The following is a 19,672-nucleotide window of genomic DNA, read 5'->3' as shown; positions in this document are numbered from 1 at the left end:
CAGATGCAAAGTTATCTAACTGAGCCCGTACCGCACATCCACAGCCCGTTGTGTAACGAACCTCAGGACAATTTCACAGGTCTTCATCAGGCACAACTCCCTGCTGGCTTCACCAAGGGAGCTCTAAACAACCAAAACCCGCAAGAACGGGATCCGATTTTCTCCCTTTTAATGAAAGGATTTAATCCGAGCTAGAGGCGCAGCAGATCAGATGAACTCAGCAAGTCCGTCACCCCCGCTTTAACGGCATAAGGAATTTGTCCTGCTTTTAACCTCCCAGCCGCAGGAACTCACCTCACCGGCGCTCCGGCAGCGTGCGGAAACAAACGCAACTTAAACCGGCACCCGAGAACTCCGCAACCACCCACCCCGCTCCCGGAAGGCGGCACGGGCGGAGAGGGTCCGCGCCCCTCGAGTAAAACTACAACACCGGCCTCTCCGCTCGGCTTCTGCCCCAGCCTGCGCCGCTGCCCCCGGAGAAGCCCCCGGAGAAGCCCCCGGAGAAGCCCCCGCGCTGCGCTCCGCAAGCAAGGAAGAGCGGAGCAAGGGAGGCAAACCGCGGCCCGCCCGCTCCCCAAGTTTACCTCAGGTGCGCCGCCCGCCCCTACCTACCTACCTGCCTGCCTGCCTGCCTGCCTGCCTGCCTGCCTGCCGGCGGCGGAGCGCCCCGCAACGCGTCCCCCTCAGCGGCCGGCGGGAGGACGGCAACGCGGTGCCCTCGGCGGGGCGAGCCCCATGTGAAGAGCAGCGCGGGAGCCCGGCGGCTCCAGCGCTGAGGGGAGGGGACGGGGGAGGAGGCGGGATGGCGGCCGCTCCCCCCGCCCGGGCCCGAGCGGGCGAGCCCGCGGCAGCGCCCCCTGCGGGCTGCGGGGGGGGCCGAGCCGCCCTCGGCCGGGTGGGGCGCGGGGATGGAGCGGGGCGCAACGGGCCCGGCCCCGCGAACGATCCCCGCCGCGGCCGCAGCGGGGCGGCCCGGGCCCTCCCGGCCACGGGAGGTGCTGGAGGTGCTCCGGGGAAGAAGAGGAGGCTCAGAGGGACCTGGCCGCTCTCTGCAGCTGCCTGACAGGGGTTGTGGTGAGGGGGGGCCGGTCTGTGCTGCCAGGTACTGTGTGCAGCGCTGGTGTCCTCAATGGAAGAAGGACGTGGAGCTGTTGGAGCAAGGCCAGAGGAGGCCACGGGGATGCTCAGGGGCTGGAGCACCTCCTGTATGGAGACAGGCTGAGAACACTGGGGCTGTTCAGCCTGGAGAAGAGAAGCTGCGTGGAGACCTCAGAGCAGCTTCCAGTGTCTGAAGGGGGCTGCAAGGATGCTGGAGAGGGACTCTTCATCAGGGACTGTAGCGATAGGACAAGGGGTGATGGGTTCAGACTGAAACAGGGGGAGTTCAGGTTAGATCTAAGGCAGAAGCTCTGCCCTGTGAGGGTGCTGAGGCACTGGCACAGGGTGCCCAGAGAAGTAGTGAATGCTCCATCCCTGGCAGTGTTCAAGGCCAGGTTGGACAGGGTTCGGGTGACATGGTCTAGTGTGAGGTGTCCTTGCCCATGGCAGGGGGTTGGAAGTAAATGATCTGAAGGTCCTTTCCAACCCCAACCATGCTTTGACTCTATAAGCAACAAGGGACAGGACAAGAGGAACCGGCCTCAAGCTGCCCCAGGGCAGGTTTAGATGGAGCTGAGGAACAATTCCTGCCCCAGAGGGTGCTCAGGCATTGGAACAGGCTGCCCAGGGCAGGGCTGCAGGCACCGGCCCTGCAAGTGTTCACACAGCGTGGAGACGAGGCCTCAGTGCCATGGGGCAGTGGTGGCCTTGGCAGTGCTGGGGAACGGTTGGACTGGGTGAGCTTAAAGGGCTTTTCCAACCCGGTTCATTCTGTTTCTATGATTTCTGCCCTTCCAGCCAGGGGCACCAAACTCTTCTCTGTGGCTACCTCAGCTAACCTGATCACCAGGGGAGAAACTGCATGCCGCGAGCACAGGGATGTCCAAGCAGTATTTCAGTGGGCCTGCAGTCTGAAGTTAAGCATTTGGTTAACTTCCGGCTGCAACATCCACATGCCAACAAGCAAGGTGGGGAAGTGGCAGTGTTGCCCTGCAGGAGCTGCCTGATGGCTCGGATGGCTGCTGATGGGCCACCGCTCCTCCTGGCATGCAGGCATTGCTGAGCCTGCAGTGCCTCTCTAGATGTCCTCACAGGGATAGGATGGCCCTAACTAAGCAGAAAAGAGTCTTTAGAATACAGCACAAGGACTTGGGATATTAGGATTCACTGGTTTGACTTTTCCCACCCATGTCACCCCCTCTGTTCTTGATCCACCAAACAGCTGTGGATCAACGACTGTGGCGGTGCCGATGTGTATTCTTAGGGAAAGCCAGGCTGGCTTCCCAGAAATCCTCAGATTACGCACAGAATGGATCTGCACTTGTCAGTTAGGCACGTGCCTAAGTGTTTGTGGAATACAGCATCTTTGTGCCATAGCTCCCCATCTGTATAATCCAGTTTTCCCTCCCTACCTCGCAAGAATCCAATGAAGACAAATACATCGTCCTCTCTTAGGCACGACGATCTGACAATGACAGAGCTCCTGGAGCATATCCACTGCGAGAGAGATGCTGCATTGGCATCCCCTCCTCCGCCAGATAGGCATAAAGCTACACACGCAGAACAGCTTTGAAAAGAAGGTATCTCCAGTGATGCAAATCTGCTGGGAAAGGAAAGGACCACGAAACAAACAGATCAGTCCGGGGCTGTGAATTTGATGTCAGGTATCTGCTGAGCTTGCAAATCCTGAACTACAGCTCCTGAGCACTGCAAGGTGTGAAACAGAGAGTAGGCAATCAAACACATTTGCTAGCCCAGGCCAGGAACACTCATCACAAGTGTTCCAAAGTAAAAATAATAACTATTACTTGGGTGTAGCTGCAGCCTTCTGCCAGAAAGCCCTGACTCTCTAATTAAAGGCTTCAGCATCACACCACTGCACGTGGTAGAAAAACACACTGTCAACCTGGTGTTTTTTTCACCCTCTGATAAAGTGCAAATAAAAAGCAGCATTTTACCGAGTATATTATGCAAAAAGTACCGTTCATCAGCAATTTGTTCACTGCATTAAAATCAAAAAGTCATTTTATTTATGCATCCACAGAAATAAACTTCATTTACTTTTATAGCACAGTGAAATCTGCACAAAACTCATCTAAATATAATTTACGGCTGTAAACAGTATGATTTCCCACGTCTTTTCTGCTTACCTCTTCTCTGTTTCTATTTCTGTAAAAGTAAAGCTGTGACTTTTTCATTTTCCTCATGCACCCAGTGCATAACAGCCTAACCACAGAACTAACCAGATTCCCCAGAAAGCCAAGTTTTCCCTTAGTTTTCCTTGGATCTCACAATTCCTTTAGCTCAACAACAGCAGAACCATACTGCACTTGAAATATATTGGTGAAGCCTCCATGGAAAACCTTTGTACCTTTACATGGGTGCAAAGGCAGGTTGTGCTGTCCCAGGATAACTGCTGGGCAAAGCTGCTCAGTTCCTAGACTCTGCATACGGTGTCACGGCTGGGAGCTATGACAGCGCACTGGGTCTGCTCTCTGCTAGCAGCACACAGCCTCTCTGCACCAGGATGCGGGATGTTTCCTCATAGCAGCATTCCTCATAACAGCATTCCAATATCTGAAGGGGGCTACAAGGATGCTGGAGAGGGACTCCTCATCAGGGACTGTAGCGATGGGACAAGGGGTGATGGGTTCAGACTGAAACAGGGCAAGTTCAGGTTAGATATAAGGAAGAAGTTCTTCCCTGTGAGGGCTGTGAGGCACTGGCACAGGGTCCCCAGAAGTGGTAAATGCTCCATCCCTGGCAGTGTTCAAGGCCAGGTTGGACAGAGCCTTGGGTGACATGGTCTAGTGTGAGGTGTCCCTACCCATGGCAGGGGATCGGAACTGGATGATCTTAAGCTCCTTTCCAACACAAACCAGTCTGGGATTCTGTGATTCTATGTTCAGCTCAGCTCTCAAGAGAATAGCAAGAACCACTGGATGCCCTGCAGGAACGAGGGAGAGACCTCACACATCCATGGCTTTGGAAAGGTTCTTACAGAAACTAGTTGTGGTCTAGCTGTAGGCTGGAGCCTGGCACTTGGTAAGCTATGGTATCTGTCTGTGAGAGGAAGAAGCAGGATCCAACCTCCTTCTGCACTTAGCCGAGTCCAGATAACACCAAGTGTGAGATTTCTGTCCACTATCTTATGCTCCATCACTCAAATCATACTTCCCCTTCTGAGGCATTGTCAGTAAGGGCCTTGAATGTCACCCTGTAGTTACAAGCCCGCGCAGCTACAATGCCTTCATGTTTCTGCCTGCTGGTCTGCTGCTAGTACTGCTGAAGCATCCTAACAGGGCAGAGAGCTGCAGTAAACTAGGACAGAATCGTTGAAAGTACCTGCGTCCTCCTGCGGGTGGCATCAGAATATCTTCAGTGGACCAAGGCTTGCTTAGGCAAGAGAGAGGAGAGGGATGATACTCCTACAGTGATTATCATTACAGGGCGAGCACTGCTTTTGCTAGGGAGCTCGTATAAACCAACAGATCTTTACATTATATGAATGGGTTATAGCATTTTAAATACAGCTTCCACCAAGAATAAGATTTCTGAGCACTGCGCATCTTTGAATGGAGCATTACAGAGCTCCTTATAGGGCAAACTGCTCTAAGTAAAAGGGATTCCGGAGCCCAAGTGGGGTCCTGGTTGTTTCAGTTGGACAGGAGTCCCACTGAATCCAAACAGTTTGGATGAGGCAGTGGAGACTGTCTGAAGTTTTTGCTTAGACCACACATTTAGCTTTAGAATGGAAAAGGCAAGCATATAAATCCAAATTAAATCCAAGCTGTGCAGTTTGCCTTTGGAGGGGGGAGGATGCTCTGGTTGATGTTGCTGTGCTACTTCCCAGTTATTTGGAAGTTGTCACAAAGTGTTGTAAAGGAAAAAAATTTAGTGGCAAGGATATCACTAATTTCACAGACCGCTCTGAAGATGCACAAAGCACAGGCTAAAGAGAGCCATAACTACCCTGCCTGGATTTGGAGGGTGACTGAGCTTTACTTAAAGGTGTTTACTTAACTTGCTCTATATGAGATAATTCAAAGCTGCTGTTTTGCTCACGGAGAGGTTGTATATATGTTGGGGATTGGACTAGGTGACCTTCAAAAGTCCCTTCCAATCTGAACTGTTCTATAAAGTAGTAAGAAATAGCATCACTGCACAGCCCTTTTTATTCTGACTACGAAAGCTCTATCACAACTCATGCCCGTGCCCTGTGTACGTTGCAGTTATCACAAGAGGAGGATGCAAATGCATCATTAAACCTCTCAGCTTCTACAGTTTCAGCAAAATCAGAACTTTATCACCACCAGCAGTAGCTGCCTATCTTTTCATATAGGACTCAAACTGATGAACATGAGTGAATTGCCACAGTCATCCAAGAGGACACAGAAGTGTAAGGGCAAACCAGGATATCTGTCGGAGCAATCCCAGGCACAGCTACAGATTGGGCAAAGAAGAGATTCAGAGCGGCCCTGCAGAAAAGGACTTGGGGGTGCTGGTCGATGAGAAAATGAACATGAGCTGGCAGTGTGCGCTCGCAGCCCAGAAAGCCAACCGTATCCTGGGCTGCATCAAAAGGAGCGTGACCAGCAGGGCGAAGGAGGTGATCCTGCCCCTCTACTCTGCCCTTGTGAGACCTCACCTGGAGCATTGTGTGCAGTTCTGGTGTCCTCAACATAAAAGGGACATGGAACTGCTGGAACAAGTCCAGAGGAGGCCACGAGGATGCTCAGGGGACTGGAGCACCTCCCGTATGAAGACAGGCTGAGGAAGTTGGGGCTGTTCAGCCTGGAGAAGAGAAGGCTGCGTGGAGACCTCAGAGCAGCTTCCAGTGTCTGAAGGGGGCCTATAGGGATGCTGGGGAGGGACTCTTCATCAGGGACTGTAGTGACAGGACAAGGGGTAACGGGTTCAAACTGAAACAGGGGAAGTTTAAATTGGATCTAAGGAGGAAATTCTTTCCTGTTAGGGTGATGAGACACTGGAATGGGTTGCCCAGGGAGGTTGTGAGTGCTCCATCCCTGGCAGTGTTCAAGGCCAGGTTGGATGAAGCCTTGTGTGGGATGGTTTAGTGTGAGGTGTCCCTGCCCATGGCAGGGGGCTGGAACTAGATGATCTTGAGGTCCTTTCCAACCCTAACTATTCTATGATTCTATGATTCTATACTACAGCTTGAAGGTGTCCACTTGTAACCAGAGCAGGGTTGTTCTGCAGTTTTAAACTGTCATGTTACAAGTGTCATGCATGTTTCTGGTAGCCGTATAGATCAGTAAAGACCTTATCACAGAGACAAGTCAGTACACTCCCCCATGCCAATATGCACTCTCAAGCACACAAGTGCTAATATCCAAAGCTAAATGGCTGACTGCCTTACCTGCAGAGTATTACACAGCCAATATTTCTTAAGGCTATGGAAGATGACAATACAAACCCCATTCTTGTGCTAATTTTAGCATAGTTTTATTTTCTCAGAATTTGAGAGAGTGCCTTGTACTGTTCAGTTGCCCATGACTAAATTTTAAAGCCTGAGACCACAGCCACAATAGAGCTTCATCAACTAATGCCCAGAAACCACCACTGGTTGACACTGTTGCGTGCAAAAGACCTGGATTAATCCCACTGGAGACCAAATACTTGATTTCCACAAGGACTAGTGAGGTGGGACCCCTTTGTTTTAAAGCTTAGGTATGTGAAAGAAGGCTGAGGTTCAGATCATCTGCCTTTTGAAAACCGGATTCTTTCAGGCTGTTTCCAGGATCAGAAATCACATATGCTGTCCTAAAACCCATCACTGATCTCTGCTGATATAGGAACAATTCCAGTTTTCCATTTCCTCCCATGAATTTATCCTTAATGAAGCAAGATTTGTTCTCCTGAGATTGAAAGTTATGAATCTGTGTGTACGATAGTCATCGTGAGTAGGTGGCACAGAGACTGAGTGTTCTTTTTCTTGTAAGCAGTAATGCTATTCTTAGCTTTGTATGTGGTCCTTATGTGTGTCATAGATAGGCACAATAGACACACATTGGTAGCTTTGATAGTATTCAGAGAGGAGATGATCTCCCAGTCCAGGAAATTACCCTAAAACTCTCATCATGTCAGCAGCAGCGTTTTAACCAACAGTTCCCAAGAGTCTCTGCCAACACATTGCTTTCTTCAGAGGACCTGGAGCTACAAAACATGCTAAAGAAGATAAAAACAATGCAGGAATTACAACAAAGAAAAAGAAATCCACCAAAGACTAGGCTAGAGCTGTAGCTTTGAGTCCCAACAGCATTATAAACCAACCAGGTGATATGTGGCAGTATCTGAACCGTTACACTGGACTCTCTTGGCTTCAATCCTTAATTATTCTGGGGTCCCTTAGCACAGCTTTGTGGCACCAAATGGCCGTAAAGCTGATGCCACTGCTGTCAGCAGGATGTGGTACTGAGTAATGGGATAGAGGAGAAGGTATACATTATCCTGAAGGCAGGCACCATGCTTTCTAGCAAAGCTCCCTTGGCTTTGCTAAGTGATATCATCTCTTGCTGCCTGCCACTGCTGTATCACAGTCACTCACGCCGTGGTATAACTGTAAGGAGCCTGACTAGTGCCCACCGGCTCCAAGGAGACAACAGTTATTCTAAGCAAGACAATCACAAGCTATAACTGACACAGAATCGATGCCACTGACTTGGCAAGGTTGTGTTATCTTCAGTGCTACCTGCTGAGCTATCTGACATCTCTGGGAAGTGATATCAAGTGGAAGAATGGGAAAAAGACAAAGATACCCTTGCTTCTTTTTCTAAGAAAGATTCCTGTCTTGAAGACAATGATTTTAAAAGAAAGGTAATAAAAAAAGTGATAAAGGTTGAAGATTCTGAGGCACACAAAATTGCCTCAGCTTTGTCTGCCCGGCTTGCTAAGGGGTCCCCAAACCATTCTGCCATGGGTGGTACATGAATACCCTTTTCCAGGGTATGCATCCCTATTACGCAATCTCACAAACCCAGCACTGCTTAGTAACACCAAGTCAATCCTTCTAGCAGTAGTGGAAGTGGAAGGAAATACAGTAGGCCTCATCTAATATACTTTGGTGATAATTTGGCAAGGATATGCTAATAAAACAATACTTTTTCTCTTACCAGCCTCTTGTTTTGGTAGCCCACAATAATTTTTTCTGCTGCCCTTAGAGCAAAGGAGAGAATGAGAAAAGGTCAGAGCCTAAAAGAAGCTGAGAATCCATCATAGCCTTATTTTTTCTGAATGAAACACGACATTTCACCTAGAAATAAAGATAAATAACTATTCTCTGATTCTATGATTCAGTTTAGTTGTGTTTCGTACACCCATTAGTTAAGAAAGGGAAAAGATGATGCTCCATGCAACACTTTGGCCAGCCTCTCGCTGCTATGTCTCAGTCATTTGCCGTTCTGGCTGCTTCCTCACAGATTTTTATCTGCTGCATAGCATGTGCATTTCCATCACTCTGTCAAATAGCAATTGATTATGCCAGCCTCATGCGATTTTCCTCGAAACAGAAAAATCTAAAGCTTGTTTAACAGTATCTGTCGCTTTCTCTCAACAATTGGCTGAGAAAGAGAAAAAGCATCTTTTGTTAGAAATAATGGTTTGCTTAAAAACACCCAGCTCCTTTTGTGCTGAAGTTTCACACGCAGCAGGAGACTATCTCAGTGTTTCAGTAATAAAAAGTCTCTACCATCAGGGTCAGAGGTATTTCTTTACAAGGTACCATGGATCCTGACAGCCCTGATATCATAGAAGATATTTAATATCCCATATTCCCTGTATGCTACTGATAGAGACTTTTATTGTTTTTATGAGAATACAAATAAGGAGGTACTGTACCAACTGGGAATTTACCAATAAAAGTACACTCAGAGCCCTTAAATATCTTCTTATCCTCAATATTTAAAGATACCGTTAAGCCTGTTCTCTATAATAATGTAGCACTCTATGAATGTAAAATCAGGTTTGCAGCCTCACAACAGAGAGCTCCTCTTACGCATACCCTCTAAACAAGAAACAGAGGAAAAGAGTAAGTTCAGTGTCTCTGATGCAAAGCTAAGCTCTGCATCAGAAGACACTAATTGCTCTGCATAGTGTTTAACAGAGTAAGGGGACAGCTTAATGTAGCTGATGAACTCCAGATTTACTGGTAAGATTCTTTAGTATTTCACTGCAGAAATAAACACTAATTTGGCTCTTTCTTACATTCTCTACTATTTTTTAAGTGTCAGAAGCAGCTTTCCAAGGCCAAAATTACCTCTAGTGCAACCTTCTTGTAGTCGTGCTGTTAAGCAATGCCTTCTTTTCAGCAATAATGATCATGGAAACCACTGCTTCCATCTTCTTACCCTTTGATGTGGAAAGCCAGTTGTGGTGGCCAGGGCAAGCAAAGAGAGGCTGTGAAGGTGGTACTCTGAGCAGGGGAAGGGTTGACCACTACTGGAGGAGAAGGAACATCACCCTGGCGTATTTCTTCTCTTTCATGGGCAAAGCTAGAAAGCCGCTGAGATTCCCTGCAAACCAGCTAGGGAAAAGCATGAAGAGCCTAATTTTATCAAGAACCCTTGCACAGCAATTACAGAATTAGAACTAAATTCACCAATTTCTGGCTGTGATCATTCACAGACTAGTCACAATGCCATGTCTTCCTGCTTCCTTCAACAGCTGACCCAGAAGCAGGCAAAGCCTGGTTTTCATTTCTGTGTTGTGCAATGGTATCAGTATGTTCATCTGCAATGTTATTACACATGGCTGCTTCTGCTTTTCACCCTTCAATCTTTAAAGAGACTGCTGGTCACCTGGAACAGGTAAGAGAAAGCATATTTCCAGCACAGTAGCCATCAAATGAACAGCTTAAGGGGTTCATAGATAAAAATGCCTTCTTCTGCAAAGCATGCACTGGTGAGATTAACTGCTGCATACCAGTATTACAAGTAGCACCCAGGGACACCAGCTGTTGGTGCTTCACAGGAATACAGTAAGTAGTCTGTCCCTGTCCCAAAGCAGCTGAATAGAGAAGGTGGACATGAGAGGGCACAGTGGCACAGATGAAGTGATCTATTAAAAGGATTCATTAACAAACCGGTGTCAGAGCCAACAGATCCATAGCTTCCGATCACCCCTTCCCAGTTCAGCACCTGGTGTGCTGCCAGGAACAACCAGATGATCACAGCCCACCTACACGTTTTGAGTATAGGGAAGTACTTACTATGAAGCAATTGCTCCTTACTCAGAAAAGGGTAAGCTTTACAGTTGAAGTGCATAGTGAACATTTCAAGATGATGTGAGTAATCTAGACTGGGGGGAACCCTGGATTTACAGGAGACACAGAATTACCCTTAAAATGTGTGTGCACACAATGTATTTTTCACCTTTAGTAAGGGAGAGCTATAGCAAGGACAGGGTGAGAAGGATGTCAGATCTAAGTAGGCCTGTCCTGAGCTACTCTGCCAGCTGCTGTGGCTAATGCTAAGAGAAAGACTTACCACAGTGGCAAGGATGGAAGAAGCCTTCAGGGGTGGTGAAAATACACTCTAAGAGCATTTTACACAAAAGGAAGCATGAAATGTGTTCTTTGCAATTCTTTTGAATAGTAACATGTGAAGCAAGGTGCTGACCGTTCTCTCTGCTCTCCTAGCAACAGGAGAAGTGTTTCAAACATGTCTGAGCGATGGAAATTCAAACAGAAAATAAAACCATGCTGAGTGAAACCAAAATAAGGTGCCCCTTACAGGGAGATTCTTGCCCAGTCAGATGACAAGGGCGCTGTGCAGGATTTAATGGGGAGCAGTCACAACAAATCACGTGTCAAGACGAGGGCTTGAAAACCACCCGCCCCACTATATTTGTAACCACACTTTTCAGAACCCATGACTGTTCTGTGTAAGAATGCAGATTTTCACACAGCACAGCAAAGCCCAACCTCTACGTTACAAGATTAGGGAGAAATTTTGCCTATGCATAGGTTATTGTACATTGATCACCTGCCCATGGAGGCAGTGTGGCCACTCACAAAGAGGAGATGCCAGGACAAGATGAAGCATCGGTCTGATTCAGCATGAAAGTTTTTCCATGCTGCTGCTTTAGGTTTTCCCCGAAGTGCTGACTTTTATCCTACCTGACTTCAGTCCATACGCATGTATTAAAAAGATTGCCATCCTCCTTTTGTTAGACTGCTGTGCATGCGTGTAACAGGGCTTCCAAAAATGGGGTCTGTGATGTTCCTGTGTTTCAGTTGTTTTGCGTCATAAATAAAAAGCCTGGGGAATCCTTAGATTTCCTGCAGGAAGGCTTTCCTTTGTACTATGGCTAACACTGCTGAGCTGAGATTTTTCTGTGTAGTTGCTGAAGGTGGAGGCTGAAGGTAATGAGAGGAATTTCACATGGTTTACACCTCAGTTTTAACGAGGAAGGGTTATCTCCTGCTGTGCCCCTTTTCAACAACTTTTATTGTATTTTCTTTTTCTCTGCAAGTTAACAGATATTTCCAAGACTCTACCCTGATGCACCTGAACAGTTTACCTGTGAAGGCGTTCAACCACCTGCTAGAAGCATTTTGATATAGCACCTTGCTTAAGCCAAAAATGGTAGCTGAGGTTCTAATTCATGACCAAAGGGAAAGGGCACATGTGTGCATTGGTGCCTCAGAGCCGTTCTGACACTCCATGCAGGAAGCCAATGGACAAACCAGAAACTCACTGGTCTATCCTTTATAGGCTTCTTTTTTATCTTCTCTGTACGTATCCTGCCTCTTTCCACGCATCTCACCACTGGCACTGCATCCGGGCTTCCATTTTTTTCTCTTCTGTCTCTTTCTTCACCCCCATCTCCTCTTCCAGCTCGATTCACTCATCTTAAGTTTGGGTTTATTTTTCCTTTCCAAATGATATTCAGGACTATCAACATTATCATTAATGACATATTTTATCATTTTATTAACAATCTTTCATTACACACCTGCTGTACTGCTGAAGGCAATTAGGAAACCAATCCCCTTCTGTGCCTGAGCAGCAAATTGGCTCAACTTCAGAAAAAGGTGGTCCCCAGGAAGGCTTCCCATTAAAATGTAGCTCGTGACATGCAGTAGCCTGAGTGCTATTGACCATATGTACTGAGTCCTACTTAGTCACGGTGTTTATTTCCCATAGCAAATTCATCAGTGACAAATCAAAGGATTTAGAAGCTCCTGTCAAAAGTTTTGTGCTTGCTTACTGGAAGGAAGCCTACATCATCTGCTGTCCACAAACTCCCCTCAAGGGTCATCATTAGCTAAGAAAGAGCCTGTCATTTCTTACATGCTATACTCTAGCCACACACAGATCAACTGCTTGGAACTGGATGATCTTAAAGTTCTTTCCAACTCAAACCATTCTGTGATTCTATGAAGTCTTCCCAGGTCCTTGGAGGCAGTCCACAATAACAGCCAGGCCCTGAAGGGACCACCAGCCCTGACTGCCTCTGCCTGGTGCTCTCCTCACCCTGCTGTTTGCCCAGCACCCTCAGCATTGTCAGACCCTGCCCCAGCAACGACGCAGCAGGGCCAGTCTCCAGCATCCCACAGCTCTGCCTGGCCATGGGACCCACTGAGCTAGGCCCATATCCCATCCCATCAGGCATCAGGGAGGTGCCTGATGCCCAGGGCTGGGGCTGCCTCACTCCTCACTGACATAGTGAGATGGGCCCTGGCTTGTGAGGTTCTGCTCTGCTGCCCTGGGAAGTTCCCTTGGCTCCTTGTCCCTTAGGGAGTAGATGGCCCTTGCAGCACCCTGACAGTAACCACCATAAAATCTGTACATGCCAGTCCCATCGGAAGAGTTGGTGACACTGATATTGATGGCTAAACAAAAAAAAAAAAAACATTTCTGAGTACAGAGGACAAGAGATTCTCCTCCCAGACTGAAGCACAAATGAAGTATTTGCCCCAGCTACAGACAGAAACAAATACAGATCACCAGGAAGAAATAAAAGTTGAATAGGGTAACAGCAGCATGAAAGTATTGCAGCTGTCATCTCTTCTCCTGCTCCCATTTGGTCCAGTCTTTATTCTTGACTGTATCCAGTGGGCCTCCCTCCCAGCTCTATGAAGTCCACACTTCCTAGCTGCAAAGGCAACAGGACCTGCCACGCGGAGGTCTCTGTAAAAGCCCTGTCAAGATGCACAGGATCAGGTGAGCCACAGTTTAGTGTCTGTACAACTGCAACTGTTCTGGAGCTATATCTGCCCTACAGCCTGAGCACTGGATGTCTTGATTCATCCACAGATTTGCCCATCAGCTGGAACATGGTCTTTGTCCATAAGAGGGGAAGAGCACATCCACCCACCAACCACCTCTCTGATACAGCCCCACTCCTTGGCCAATCCATCTCCAAACCTGGTGCCAAGGACCCTAAGGACTCCAGAGTTGGGCCAACAACCAGTGGGGGCCTACAAGAATGTGGGTTTGGGCTGGAAAGGAACTTAAGATCATCCAGCTCCAAACTCCTGCCATGGGCAGGGACATATCACACTAGACCAGGGTGCTCCAAGGCCCATCCAACCTGACCTTGAACACAGGGATGGGGCAGCCACAGCTTCTCTGGGCACCCTGTGCCAGTGCCTCAGCACCCTCATAGGGCAGAACTTCTGCCTCAGATCTAACCTGAACTTGCCCTGTTTCAGTTTGAACCCATCACCCCTTGTCCTATCGCTACAGTCCCTGATGAAGAGTCCCTCACCAGCATCCAGAAAACCACAACTGAGTGTAAAGAATAAAACCAAAGCTCTGTAGTAGTCAAAATGGAGCGGTGTCTACCACTCCATCATACAGTTTAAGCATGTACTTTGCAGATGGGGCTGAAACATAGATCCCTAGCCTGGGTGACTCTGAAATATCCTTACTTTTATATTTCTATTTGAGCACTAACCAAAGGTATTTATCTATTTGTAAAACACAGACCTGAATGTGGAAAACACTTCCCACTTTCAGTGCTACAGAAATTAAACAGGAAACCCTCATGACTTCATTTTAACCCTAAAGATGCTCTAAAAGGACTCAGTGTATAGCTCACAGACAGATTTCTGGGGAAGAAGATAGCAAGTCTCCTATCTGCTCACATGGCCTCAGAGAATGACCCACCAGTTCTTCTTGGCTGACCTTACACACTGATAGTGTAGTCCTCATAGATCTGTCCAGATTAAAACATATTGCATGTTACTGCATGTTACAAATCTACCAGGGCACGACTACCTGATGAAACTGAGTGGCAGAGGGATACCTACTTCAGGATAATTATCTCTGAGTACAGTACACTGCATTTTCCAAACCATTACATCTCTCTTTCTAAAAGGAGACAGGCATTCTGCAGTACTGTAACTTCCATTCTGCAGCAGAGAATTCTCAGAGAGAAATATTCCAGCCCTTCTATAAGGAATAAGTTATGCCAGTTCCACTGGGTAAATCTTAAGCCTCCTGTAAATTCATCACACAGTTCTGAGAACAGAAAGTGAGCTTAGGATACGATCAGTGAGTGGAACACATTTCACATCACCTCCTTGGCACAGCAGCAGCACTTTTTGAGGCTGTCCCGAGAATACATCTAGAGACATGAAGCAGAGCATGACCAGGTTATGCTGGTTTGCTGTTTGCTATTAAACCTTTATGTGCAGACAGTAAAACTCTGCTGCATGCTCTCTGAATAATAGCAGGAAGCAAGAGTAGACTCAGGGGCTCCTGGGGAAAGGTTCTCTTTTGAGACAGAGAGGGAGGCAAAGAAGAGCAGAGAAAATGTTTTCTCTCAAACTAACAGGAAACTACATTAAAGCTACAATGCAAAGTTTCAGGTAGTCTAGAACTTCAGGGTTTTTTTAAAGTGAGTTTCTTAGCCATTTTCTAAGAAAAATGGATTACTTGCTTCATTAGCAAAGCAGATTGACCAGGTTTAGTCAAGTGCGTTGTTTTTCATTCATCCAACATCAGCCACATCAGAAAACTCAGACAACAATCACTGGCATGCCAACAACACAGGTACATGCTGTGTGCTTGTTACCACTGGGTAACTCATATGGCTTCCCTATGCGCTGTAATGTATACACAGCAAATTCTACTTATTTCAGTTCCATGGACTTAGCAATTCCAAAAGTGAGAAAACAAGCGACAACCTCTTGCAACCTTTTGCAACCGCAAGGCTGTTGTATACACACATTTGCTTATTTATGTTTCCTTTAAGGGACAATCTGTGTTCCAAATGTTTCAGAGACACACGGAGAAGTGGCTGGGGAGGTAAACTGAGGCAAAGATCTCACAGCAAGTCAAAAGCATTGCCAATAATAGAAGACTTTCCTAATTCACAACCCAGGACCTACTTTTGGTGACTACAGTGTCTACAAAGGAGAGGTTTATTCTTATGAGCCCTTAAAACACCCTACCATTCCATACCATGCAATTCTAAGATGATCAGAGATCACTCTGCATATGTTATCTCTCTTCTTGTTAACATGGTGTCGGGAAGAGGTATTTTTTTAACAGAATAAAACCTCAGGAGTATCCAGATAAAATGCTAATCTCAAATCAAGTATTATTTTAGGATGGTGTTAAGGGAGATTAAGAGTTCAAAAGAATGAAAGCTCTGGATTTCTTACTCCATGACACATTCTAATAACGTGCTTCAGTCCTCTGAGCAATAAAGATCAGATGGACACCCTCAGAAGACCCCTGATGTCAGATCCTTGCTGAGGGATATTCTAAGCACCCTGAACCTGACAGTCAAGCTGCATTCAGAGCCCACAGGGATGTGCCCTTGCCCTGTAAACTATACTGGACTACAGGTAACTTGTTGCCAACCTCTCAGAGCAAAAAATTACAGTGACCACTTGCAAAGTAAGAATGTGCAGAAAATCAATGCAGTAAATTTACAAGGAAGGGTTTTTGAAAGGAAGCGTTCTGACTTGCTCAAAAGTGATTAAATTGATCCCACTCAAAAGCTAAAGTGCACTTTGGGTCTTGTTGAGCAAAAGATAATGATTGAGGTGTTATCCCCAATAAGAGTACAGTGAACTGCAGATGTTCCTGTACTGTCAGGTAATAGTTGAGATGGAAAGGATACCAGTGTGGTAGATGGAAAGGTGCAGCACGTTTTCATACTCCACAGCTTGGTCAGGTACTCTGTAAGAGTAAATAGAGTAAGCAACAGCAACGCTCAGTTCCCTAACCCCATCCTGCCAGCTGGAATGTCTATGGAGACTGTACTTCCTACCAGCTTCAAAATCCAGGCAAGTTTGAGGAAAGCAAAATCTACCCCCAAGAGCTGCTGGTCTTCTCACCATATATTTCAGATTTTATTTCAGTTTTGAGCTCATATAATAACTGGGCAATATTCTGTAGGGGATGGAGTAAGTACCTAGAATATCGATTAATTTCTCTGTGAACAATTCCTAGATCTATATCCTTAGAGGATCTAAGCAGTCTAAGGCAGCTTTCTATTCTGTTGTTCAATATGGTTAAAAAATGCTTTGCAACTTCATTATAAGTTTCTGGTAATAAGGAGCTGTTTCCCTTATGTAAGATGTTAATGTGTCAATACTTTATACCAGAGATGTGCTGGGGAGGTTTTCTTCCTTTAGCCAGCTATTTAAAATAGCAAGCGATGTGTGATGTGTATTTTTAGAGGCTGTCAGGCGATGCTGTTTTTCATGATACAATATGTCTGTTTTGCCTTAGCGCACAGGAAGAGAAGTGATGCTGGACTGAACACGTTTCCCCCCAAATGGGATATCTTTGGGAAAACATCAAGAGAAGTCACAATACTTACACAAGGAAATAGTGTAATTTAACAGTCCCTGTAAAGGAAGTAAGTAAGGAAGGAAGGAAGGGAAAGAAGGAAGGGATGAAGGGAAAGAGAAAAGGAAAGAAAAAAGGGAAAAAGGGAAAAAGGGAAAAAGGGAAAAAGGGAAAAAGGGAAAAAGGGAAAAAGGGAAAAAGGGAAAAAGGGAAAAAGGGAAAAAGGGAAAAAGGGAAAAAGGGAAAAAGGGAAAAAGGGAAAAAGGGAAAAAGGGAAAAAGGGAAATATCTCATGGTTGATTTTATCAAGGAAATGATCTTATCAGCCTTAAGTCTACTCCTGCCCTTCCTGAAATCAGGAGCAGATTTGACAGCTTTCAATCAGACCTCAGGCAGTTCACTTATTAGTGTTGTTGCTGCTACTGGATTAGAGACAATTGCCTGCTAATAAGTTAGTATTCTAATACCAGTACCAGTGCCACAGAGTAGCAGAGAGAAAGCCATAATTTGTGAGCTGGTTTATCATGAGATAGCTGTAGGTGTATGCAGTAGGAGTATAATACAGGCACCAGGCCTGTGTTGTGATTCATGCTATAGATCTTAATATAAACGAAGAAGGAAAACACATTTATTAAAGATCTAGAGTGTGCCCATCCCTTGCAGGGACACACAGAAGTAGAAGTGTACTCTTTCTACCTGGTGGTCCTGGTATCAGCAGCTAACGTCGTGAATGTGTTCATTGCTGTCCTGCCATTGCTGTTTAAGATCAGCTGCAGTAGACAGCCAAGCTCAGCTTTGTCCTTTGTACTCACAAACTTTATTGTTCTGCAACAAAAAGCCCCATACAATTGGAAAGACTTGTAGTAAAATGGAACAAAATCCCAGAAGGACATCACTACAGGATGGATGCTAATGTCTGTGGGAGCAATAGCTGGCACAGGCCAAAGATATCTCAGTTCCTTCAGCAAAAGGAAAGAGCAGAGTCCGGCCATGACATAAAAGCCCTTCAGAGTAATAGTGTTGGTTCAAGTAAAGCATTAACTGTGAGAATGAAAAGGTATGGGATTGCCTATAGAAAGCAAGTGCGTGCTTGTGACCTGATCATTTGCACCACAAACCAGTCTGCTTCCTTCCAATCCCATCCTTAAGGATCAGACAAAAACTGGCTAGAAGACTGTTCTGGCAGATACAGAACAAGCCCCAGGAGCAACAGGACCTATAGCAAAGTACCCTGCTTCTGACTCCTGAAGTTTAAACACTGCTCCTAGTTAATCCCAACTGAACTTCCACTGACTAACCTGGAGCTAGAGTACAAATGAGTTTATCCCATTGTATCCAAAACCAACAGCAGAACCAGAAACCAGATGAGAAAACACTCCACATAACAAATCAGGGCTCAGAAGAACCTCCAATAAGGAGCAGCCATGATTACGTACCTCCTGAAACATGAACATTGCCTGGCACAGTGATCTCCTTCTGAACAGTGGATTTTCAGGCAATGAGTGGCAAAGTCCTCAGGATATTCAAGAACCTGAACAGGTATAATATCAGGAGTTAAAACATCATAAACTTATTACTGATCCACTGTAGCTATGAAATTGTAAGATACTGGAGTCTAACTGACTCTTATCACAGAGAATATTGTCATGCTAAACTGTATCTCACCTGATGCCATTTTGGATAAGAATATGTCCTATGGATGGCAAGGCAACAAAGCATGGCCAACAGTAACAACGGACTCCCCTTTTTCCTCTCAGTTTCTTGGTGATCAGTGACAGGTTTTCATCCAGCTGATGGGAGAGAAGAGCCCCAGGGCTTTGAGGCCTTGCTTCAAAAGTGGGAACTGTAGGACTGTTTTCTGGTCCAGCAAATGAACCCTCCTGTGCCTGCTCAGTGTCATCAGCCTACCCATGTACAGTCAGAGGTCTTAGTGTTACATTCAAATCAAAGTTCCTGTGTGCTGGACACTGCTCAAAATCAGTGAGAGCCCTTGCTCGAAGGGTCTTGAAGCACAGAATAAGAGATCAGCAATATTTCAGGGATGCCTCCACATTCAGTGGAGTCTCTTTCTCTGTTACAGATGACTGTAACTGAGATAGGTTTGTCAGGTTGATTTTAAGCGATAGTTAGGTGAGATGTTTTCAACCTGTTCCTCACTTGAAATGTGGCTAAAACTGAGTTCTGTATGAGAGAAAGCTTTGCTGTTTTGCCCAGGTCTCCTCGCAAAGAAAAGGAAGCTATTTACCACTCACTGTTCCTTGGGAAGAGCAAAACCACTTGGTCCAGAGGCACAGAGGCAAGCAGGTTTGTGGAAGGGACGTACACGTTGCAATGCACCACAGAGAAATGTGTGACTGCAGACGCGAACTTCCCTGAAAAATTTCCACAAAGGAAGTTAGATTTGCTCCTAGTAAGTTTCCAACTGCACAATGCCTCGGAGTGCTTTGGTACAGGCAGTACCTCGATACGCGCTGAACTTCCTTCCAGGGAAATTCATCTCTAACTTTACTAAAAAGCTGACGAGTCCTGGCCCCTGATTTATCTTGCAGTATATCTACATATCTGCAGTATGGTAAACTGCCAGCTGCTAGACAGTTCCATCATGCTGCTGCCAAAGCAGAAGGTGAAGAAGCTGCAGTGAAGAATGACCTGCATTTTGTACATCATCCCACTTTTGGGCTTCTGCACCAGCTTGGAACAGCACCAGGGGCTCAGGGGCTCAGGGGGGTCTGAGAAGAGTATGAGAGAAGATGAGGCGGAGAAGGCATGGAGGATTGCAAGTCCTTAAGCAAGGAGGAAGT

At 46.4% G+C, this 19,672-nt stretch overlaps 1 protein-coding gene across 4 annotated transcripts in view; it reads right to left on the bottom strand.

Moving 5' to 3' along the window:
- Positions 1 to 19,672, bottom strand: part of CPNE4 (copine 4) — a 289,357-nt gene that overhangs the window by 222,388 nt on the left and 47,297 nt on the right. The window contains exon 1 of one of the 4 annotated variants that reach the window (XM_065665584.1): positions 585 to 604. The exons of the other annotated variants lie outside the window; for them this stretch is intronic. The gene's annotated coding sequence lies outside the window, so the exon portion shown is untranslated. Of the gene's footprint in view, positions 1 to 584; positions 605 to 19,672 lie in introns of those variants that run through there. 4 annotated transcript variants of the gene reach the window in all.

This window comes from Lathamus discolor, chromosome 2 (assembly GCF_037157495.1).
Source record: "Lathamus discolor isolate bLatDis1 chromosome 2, bLatDis1.hap1, whole genome shotgun sequence".
Lineage (NCBI taxonomy): Eukaryota > Metazoa > Chordata > Aves > Psittaciformes > Psittacidae > Lathamus > Lathamus discolor.
The sequence above is the reverse complement of the archived record's forward strand: the minus strand, read 5'-3'. Positions and strand labels throughout refer to the sequence as shown.